Consider the following 8,518-nt stretch of genomic DNA (forward strand, 5'->3'; position numbering starts at 1 on the left):
TTTTTTTTTTGGGTTTTTTTTTTTTTTTTTTTGCAGTAGCAGCATGTTTGTGACTCATGAATTTTGCTTGGTAGAATTGCTTTCATAATTTAAACTTGCCAAAAGTGGCTGCGCCTCTTAGTAGTTTTTCATTATAAAAAATCCTCTGTGTCACCCCTAGATAGTCTCAAGCCAATAAAAAGAAACTCATTATTACATTTTTTTTGTCAAATGGAAGAAAAAATACCCAATGTGCTATAATAATAATGGCAATAATAAAAGACACTGATGATACTCAGAGATCGGCTGAATAAGCCCGTTGACTGCACTATTTTGTTTGGGGGATTTTCATACCCCTTCTTGACGACACTGTTGGAATTTAATGTATTCTGCCTTCCAGATGACATATTACTTTTAACTTTTGTGTACAATATAGGCTAATAACATCTCGTGGCTTTTCAATTGGAAGTCGTTCTTTGATAAACTGACAGTGGTATGAGCACTACTGCAAGATATTATTTTTGGAACAATGGAGAGAGAGTTGTAAATTCTATGATTAGTGACAAATTTTCAGTGACAATCATTGTATATTGCCAGTGCTGAAATCAATAGAAGAATTCCAGAAATAATGCTCTACTCCATGTGTGAAAAGAATATGACCCATCATTAACACCTGCAGGCAAAAAAGTGATGATTTAGGGCACTTAGCAAAAGTTCATTTGTCTCTTAGGCTTTTGCAAATGGGGACAGGAATTGTAATGACAAGAGTGGGGAATTTTTTGAGCACATGAGAGATTTGAGATTGAAATTGCTTGTTGGAGTATTTTATACTGTACTGTGGCACTTAAGATGCACTTTGAAGTTACATCAAGGGCATGCAGAGTGTGCGGATAAGCAGTATCTGTCATGTCCTGATATTAAAAAATGAATCACAGAAATATGGCATTACTTTGAACAGTTGTTTTAATGTTACCATTATAAACTTAAAGAATTAGAGACACCAAAATTCAAAAATGTCAATAAAGAATGCTATTGAGATCGTGAACCTCAGCATAAAAATGAAATGAAAATAAACACTCTCATACTGTATTAACAGATTTCTAGCCATCCTCTCACACTGTTAATCAGGGTTTGGGCCAATTAAAAACTTTTCCTCCTTCTACTACAAATGAAGTCCAGTATCCAAAAAGGAGGAATGACAGCTCCAAACTTTGTGGTATATCAGTTCTTTCTCGGTGGCTTCCTTGCTCCGAAATATTTAATGCAAGGTCTCAGGAGGTGCTCAGCAACCAAGAGAGGCAAAAAGCTTGGCAGACATGCATATACCGATTGAAAAAGAAGATTGTGTTCTTTTTCCCTTTTTTCCCCCCTTTGTGACATTATGTTTCTATGAGAACTATCAGCCTTTCTGAGCTCTGCAGGGAAAGTAAGATCTTTAGCCTGACAAGAAAGGATAGAATTGTGAAGAACCAACAAACTCAATTTAGGACATTTTGGTGTCATATATATCAAGTACTTCACATCTTCTAACAAAAGGCAAGGTTTCAGGTCAATATTTTGACTAGATAAATCTCTTCATGTTCCTTCCACCAGTCTCTAAAGAGGGAACATCCTTATCAGCCAGGTGTCTCCATGTATTTGGGATCTCTTCCAATATCACTCTATCTCACAAATGCTTTTAAATTCTGCTTTGTGGTTCTCAAGCACTACAGATATCCTGTCAATACTTCTGAATGAGCTTCTCTGTCTCTGCTCCCCCACCTCATACCCATAAATTACATCTCACATTATCCTGTTTTTCTCCTAGAAGAGGCCACATAGAAAGCGTATCAAACCATTAGGTGATTTTCCAAGGTACATTAATCATCTTACCAGGGTGTAAGAATGGGCTCAGAAGTGCCAGTGTTGAAAGCTGAGTGGTGTGCTTGGAGGTGTCCCAGCGCTCTTGAGGAAGGTCAAACAACATACAATAATGCAAATGAGAATGCTTTTCACTAAACAAGTATTCCTCATAATGTTCCGTAAAATGAAAACAGGAATAGACACACTGACTCTAAAGATGATTTTTTTAAATCAGAATGTCAGATTGAGACATACCAACCTCTCCAGCAAATGCAAGTGAAGTCCCTTTAGATTTATCCTCCAAACACTGGCATTTTTAATACATGGAATTGAAATCAAGCTCAGGTAGGAGTTTAGGCTCTCTCCACATTCAGGAAAAGGAAGCTGAATCAGTTTGCTTTAAATTCACTGTATGAAATTTGTGGCAATCAGAGTGGTGGGACATTTAAAATTTGTAGACAAATTCCTACCATTCTAAAACTGGAGCCACGTTCCTCCTCTGGGAGTTGAGCTCCCCCAGCATGGTGTGTCTGCAGACGATTTCTTTCAGCCTTGGTGTGCAAACCCCAGTGATGGTTAACCAGGCAAGAAGCATGCTCCAGGTGCACCACACCAGCTGTGTCAAGGTGCTACTCAGCAGCAGGAGAATGTACTTCCTGAGGAAGCTTCTTTAGGGTAGGATGCAAATAGGAACCCAAAGCCATCTCTTTCCTGGTTCTTTCTCCAAGTGGAAGAAGACTTCAGATTGTCTGTGTCACTGTGTATACAGAAACTTTTCCCCTGTCTAAATCCCCCTAGATGGGATTTAATTGTGAGTCTTGGTCTGAAGGCAGGAGACCTGACAGCTCTATACATGGTAAGACAAATTTATCCCTAACCCTCTGGCCAGAATTTTATCTAATGTAGGACCTAGTTCAAGTTCTGCACAAAGGAACAGCCGGTTACTTCTTTGCCTTCAGGCATATTGCAACTTTTCTTTTTTTTCTTTTTTTTTTTTTTTTTTAAGGGCAGTCCCCCCAGTCCCACTCTCCTTTGCAGGCCATCAGACCTGGAAAGAAATTTTAAAATATCAGGGTTTGGGGAAACTAGTCTAGTTTAAAACAAAAGCTGAATTGCTTTGAAATACTTAAATTTGTGACTGCTGACACTTTACTTTTTCTGACTGTGGTTCTATGCTTTATATTTGAAAGGCAAGTCTTTGGATTTTTAATATTCTTAATAATAGGTATTCTAATTATGGAGATAAAGCACCTTTTTATTTAATTTGTCCTGTTTGATGTTCTCAAGCAACCTAATGTATTGTAGCTTTGCCTAAAGAAAAGTTTCACTCTGTGGTAGAACAAAGAGAGAGCAACTGCTTGAACAGGTTCATCAAAACACAGACAATCATAGACGTGACTAACTTGGCAAGTCTATCTGATCATTACAAAACAGGAGTGGGAGATGATGACAGCTGTGTATTTCAAAGAGAGGGACAGGAATTTTAGCGCTCATTTGATTCTTCACTTTTACTGGCTACCGCAAATGGTAGGAAGATTGCAACATCTCCATTCCCAGAACAGTATCAATTCTGTAAAAGCTCAAATTTCACAGAATTACTTTTGAACCCAGATATCATTCCCAGTCACTATACAAAGGATATTAATGCCAGGATTAAACTACAGAATGACATCAGCCAAATTAATTTTCTCCCCTTCCATCTCCTGTATCTTGTCTGTAGTATGAATGGAAATTAATTTCCTATGGAGGGGGAATGACTGTGCGAAATATTGAAGCAATTAATTACTGTTGATTTTATTCTTCTTGTCCAAGACAATTTTATTTTCTTAACGCTTAACTGAAGCAGATTTTTTTACGTAGTGGGACAGGGAGAAGCTGAAGTGATATTAGGTGCAATTGTATCACACTCCCCTTCTTCCTGCACATCATCTGGAATGTTTGTTCACATTTTGAAAAGGGATTTCACAAAGTTAAAACTTCTAGACCATAATATGCAAATCCTTGAGAAATAGGCGCTGATTGTACTCAGTCGCCATTGAAAGGACTATGCTGCAAAGACTGAATGCACATTAAAAAAATGTAATAAACAAAGGTTGAAACCTGTGGTTGACTTCTAAATAGTAGTCAATAGACATTAGATCTTCATAGAGTCCTCATGCACTTTCCTTTGTTACCACTGCATATTGAAATTCAAATGCAAGATTTCAATATATCCTTCACGGAGCTGTCAGCACATCCAAACAAACTCACCTTATCTCATTTTCTTTTACAGCTCCTTTTATCATGTGACCATCAGAAGTACAATGTACATACACATGCTTGAATTTGTATAGGTCTGGATTCTTCATGCTGGAAAGAATAGCAACATCTCAGTACTTATCCAAGCTTTATAAAACACTGTCATCAAGCAGCTCTCCACAGCTAGTGGTATTACAGCCCTTGGTTTAATAGCTGACTGATCCTTCATGCCTAGTGAAGCAGAAATCTGTAGTCAAACTTGTCCAAACATGGGGATCAGCATAAACTCTAAGCGTCTCACTTCATAGGACAGCACAAAATTTCCATAAAGGGGCCGTATCCTCTACAGAGAGGATACACAAACCCTTCCTGTCAGTTCTTTTCTTCCAGCAAGAGAGACTCGAGATTTAGAGCAGTTAATTAATAGCTAACTGCAATCTCTACAGCTGTATGTTTTGAGGACAATAAGCCCCCACCCTAGAAAAACCTCTGTGGGAAGTATAAGAAGACCAGCCCTCACCTGTATCTAGCTACACAGGTTTGAAACCCAGAACTGGGGGTATTAACATCTTGTGGTCCCACATTAACCACTTCTGAGTCCACAGAGCTGCCCTGGCACTGGTAGGGTGAGGATGGCTGTGATTATTGATCAGTGCTCCGAACAACGAAGTTTCTGGGCAACTCACACTTTTTGAGATCATATCCAATCTCTGTCATCCCTGCAGCAGAAATTCCTTAGCATTTCTGTTGCCAGATACAGATCAGAGCAAGATGCAGACTATTGCAAAGTATCCTTTACACTTTATGAACATTTATACCCATGGGCCACAGAGAGAAAGCTCAGTATCAGCTGAGTAAAGCCACACTTTCAAAATTTTTCATACATTTTTGGACACCCTCTGCAATATGTTGAAGTCCCCAGACTGCGTTTGGAGCTAACACCACTGATGGGTCATTCACATATGTGAAAAACAGGATTGCTATGATAAGCACCAAAAATGAGAAGTTAGTTTCAAAATGTCTACTCAGGAAGTCCAACTTCAAGATCACAAAAGAAGTGCTTGGAAGAGTTAAAATGCAAGGTTAATACGAGTGCTCATTGCCGTGCCTGCAACAGAGAGCGCTATTTCCAGTGCTAGTGTTTCTCTTTTAGATAAGAATTACTGACAGAGACATTCCAATCTGAGAGACAAAATTTAATTAGACTATGAAACTCTGCTGAAGTCAAACACAGACTGAGTGTTTATACAGATAACAAAAATATACTGAGTTAATTCTAACAACAACAACAGCGTATTTCAATATTGGAAGGGAGTAAAAAGAATACACGATAAACAGTTAATGATTTACATGAAACTGTACTGATTGGTTTATATACTGTTTTTTCCTTATCTAAATCATCTGTAAGAATTGAGAATGCTCATACAGATATCTAATATTTTGTGCAACTTTTGTGTTCAGTTTCTGCCTATGTAGTTTCAGGTTTCCCTGTGAATTTTGGAGAACAAGTTCAAAACTAATTCCAATCTAAATTTCAAAGTGTCAGTTAAACTTATATTAATCATTTTTGTTTTGAAGAGTTGTAAGATAAAATTTTCTCACCAGCTTCACGCACCATCTTCCCAGATCTCTCTTTACTTGTGCAGTTGTTAAAATGTCTCTTGTCATTATCTTGTCACGCTTTGGGCTTGATCTCATTGCCTGAGGACAGAGATCTGCTGCTGCAGTATCCAAACGTCTACATGAGACTGACAGGTCTGAAACAGGACCTCTGGGAGACCTGGGTGCTTTTGGAACACAAGCTGGAAGCCTTTTCAAGTGACGTTTGACTACCCTGTTTAGGCAATCAAATTGCACTCTGTTGTGTAAGTAGGGCAGAGTAAAGAACCTCCCACAAGCATGGAAGTTTCAATTCTGAGTTCTTAATTTGGGTTAAACCATGAGAGGTAGGTTCTGCCTAGACACTGTTGACAAGACAAGTCAGTGAAAGCAAGTCACCATCACCATTAGTTAGTATTGATGGGCCAATTAATTAAAAATTAAAAAATTTTGCTGTTGAGGGGTCCTTTCCTCTGTACTTGTGCTGTGATTTACCAGATACAAAGTTGTATAGGAACTGAACCGTTTATACCAGAACATATAAATGATGTTACTGCTGCAAATACCTCATTAAGCCATGCTTGTATTCTGATGAACAATAGCTTTTGCAAAATCACATACACAAGCCACTCTGTCAGGATCATGGATAATCCTAGGAATATTCAATAACCCCAGACAGGAATTTGTTTTATAATTTGCAAATGTGCCCTTGGGGATTCTAGCTATACCACACCATGACTCTGTTTCAAGAAGACCCACAAGGCATTTGTGATACTGCGCGCTGTCCTACTCCTCTCTTTGAACGTAAAAATGAAAAAGCTGAAAAAATAAACTGGGTTTAAAGATATAGCTGCCACACAAGAATTTTCCTGAAATCTCCCCTCACCCTGGCTCCCACCAGAGCTTGCCTATTGTCATTTTTGGTATTGAAATAAAGCAGCAAGAGCATATAAAATATACAGATATTGAGGGCTTTGTGTTTGCCAGGGAAATGCCTGGAAACAGCCTGAATGTTCAGTCCCCAAAAGACATCCCTACTGCTTCAGTGAAAGAGCATCAGCAGCTCCCAGCAGTTCAAGGTGATGTCACCAATACTGCCTTGTTGGTTTTTGATGCTGCTGTTATAAACATGCATCCATCCCTTTCTTATTGGCAATTATTTATTTTCAAGGGAAGCGTTTGTTTAATTTTCTAATATGATACATATGGAAGAGCTGCCTAAAGGACTGGGCAGGAACTTTTGACATTTCTATAAAAATATTAAGTGCAATCAATATCTAGATATTGAAGTCAGAAAAGAAGCTACTGAGAAAGCTCAGTTAGTTACTGCAGTTTCCAGAATGAAACCACTTTTCATTTAATTCCACAGACTTATGGTAGATGCTAGTGAAGGGCTATAGAGATGACATTATGTCAAAATGAAAATAAATTGTCAGTATAAATCCAGGGAGACATTGTCACAATATCAGCTTGAAACAAAATGACACCAATGCAAATTTTATAAGAAACAACTTTAAGATGTCAAGACAGTGGTAAATTGATGTCAGTTCAGGTCTGCAGGGAGACTGTTATGATTGGAAAAAAAACACCTAAACAAATTCAAAAACATTCCTAAAGTGATAGCTATAATAAGAGGGTCTAATCTTGTCAGTTGAAGTAGAAGTTAGTTATAGCAACACAAATGTAAAGTTATCATGATTATGATGTCAATAAAAAACCCCCAAACTCAACACAAAAAAACCCAACCACCCACAAAGGAAATACTGATTAAAATGTTATAAACACCTGATAAATATTAAATTTTATATACAAATACATGCAGACATTTCCACAGCTTAGATTGCTTCTATGTTTGTATACAAAATCTCTGATGCTAGTTCAGTTAACTAATGAAAAATCTGGAAGCTTCTTCATACCGTAGAAACCTCCTGTAGCTTTTTACTCATGCAAAATGCAACAGAATTTAAGGTGAGTTGAACAGATCAAATAGACAGCAGGAGCAGAGCCTGACTCTTCCACACTCTCTCATTATCAGGCTTTGCTGAATCTCCTTGTCATCGACTGGCATGTCTTGTAGTTCAGTATCCTGCTAAATCTCAGCCTGGCCCCACTACTGACCAAGAAGGTTCAGAAACACAAATGGATATATATTTTTAAAGTCTTACACTGTTTTCTAGGAGTATTTTGAAGCTTCTTTTTTTTTGAGCGGTGGGATGCTGGGGGCAGTTGTAAGAACACTTAATGCCTGGCGTCTCCTGAAGTCATTTACATTCAGGCAAAAAAGTGGGTGGAAATTCTGCCATGTGAAAACGACATTTGCAAATGTGTAAATGAGTGTGCAGCAGCTGAAGCAGTCAGGCCCCGGCTCGGTGTTGTGATTCTGCCATGTGCAGCATTAACCTTTACCACGTTCTGCTTCCCCTGCACACAACAACAGCAGATCCTTGTCAGGGGGTGGTTACACAAGACGGTACATGCTCTTCTAGACACCCAGTCCCAGATCAAAAATACATGGCGTGTACCACTGAACTGATCTACGCTCATTCCCCATTCTAAATTGATTTGAAATACTTTAGGGTGCGCATCTGCCTCTGAAGACTTTTTGGCGTAAATCCTGCATTATTTGGCCTGGCTATTTTACACGAGAAACTATTATGTGATTAGGGCCAAAGTGGATCGGGTCCATACTGCCTGGAGATCCGACAAACCACAAGTTCTCTGTTTACGACCAGTGTCAGCTTAGTTGAAATTAAGTATGTTCTACCATCCACCTTTGGATTTATGTTAAGTTGTACAGACTTAAAGAAATAACAACAACCATAAGGCATTAATAATAATTACACCTTTTTAATCATTCATC

The 8,518-nt window shown here is 38.4% G+C and overlaps 1 long non-coding RNA gene across 3 annotated transcripts in view; it reads right to left on the minus strand.

Moving 5' to 3' along the window:
• The window catches only part of LOC106902028, a 28,547-nt gene extending 22,718 nt beyond the window's left edge, over positions 1-5,829 (minus strand). For all 3 annotated transcript variants that reach the window (XR_001414420.1, XR_001414419.1, XR_001414418.1), the window contains exon 1: positions 5,662-5,829. This is a non-coding gene — a long non-coding RNA (uncharacterized LOC106902028). The remainder of the gene's footprint in view (positions 1-5,661) is intronic.
• Between the last annotated feature and the right edge of the window lie 2,689 nt (positions 5,830-8,518).

The sequence above is a fragment of the Calidris pugnax genome, unplaced genomic scaffold (genome assembly GCF_001431845.1).
Source record: "Calidris pugnax isolate Ruff unplaced genomic scaffold, ASM143184v1 scaffold41, whole genome shotgun sequence".
Taxonomy (NCBI): domain Eukaryota; kingdom Metazoa; phylum Chordata; class Aves; order Charadriiformes; family Scolopacidae; genus Calidris; species Calidris pugnax.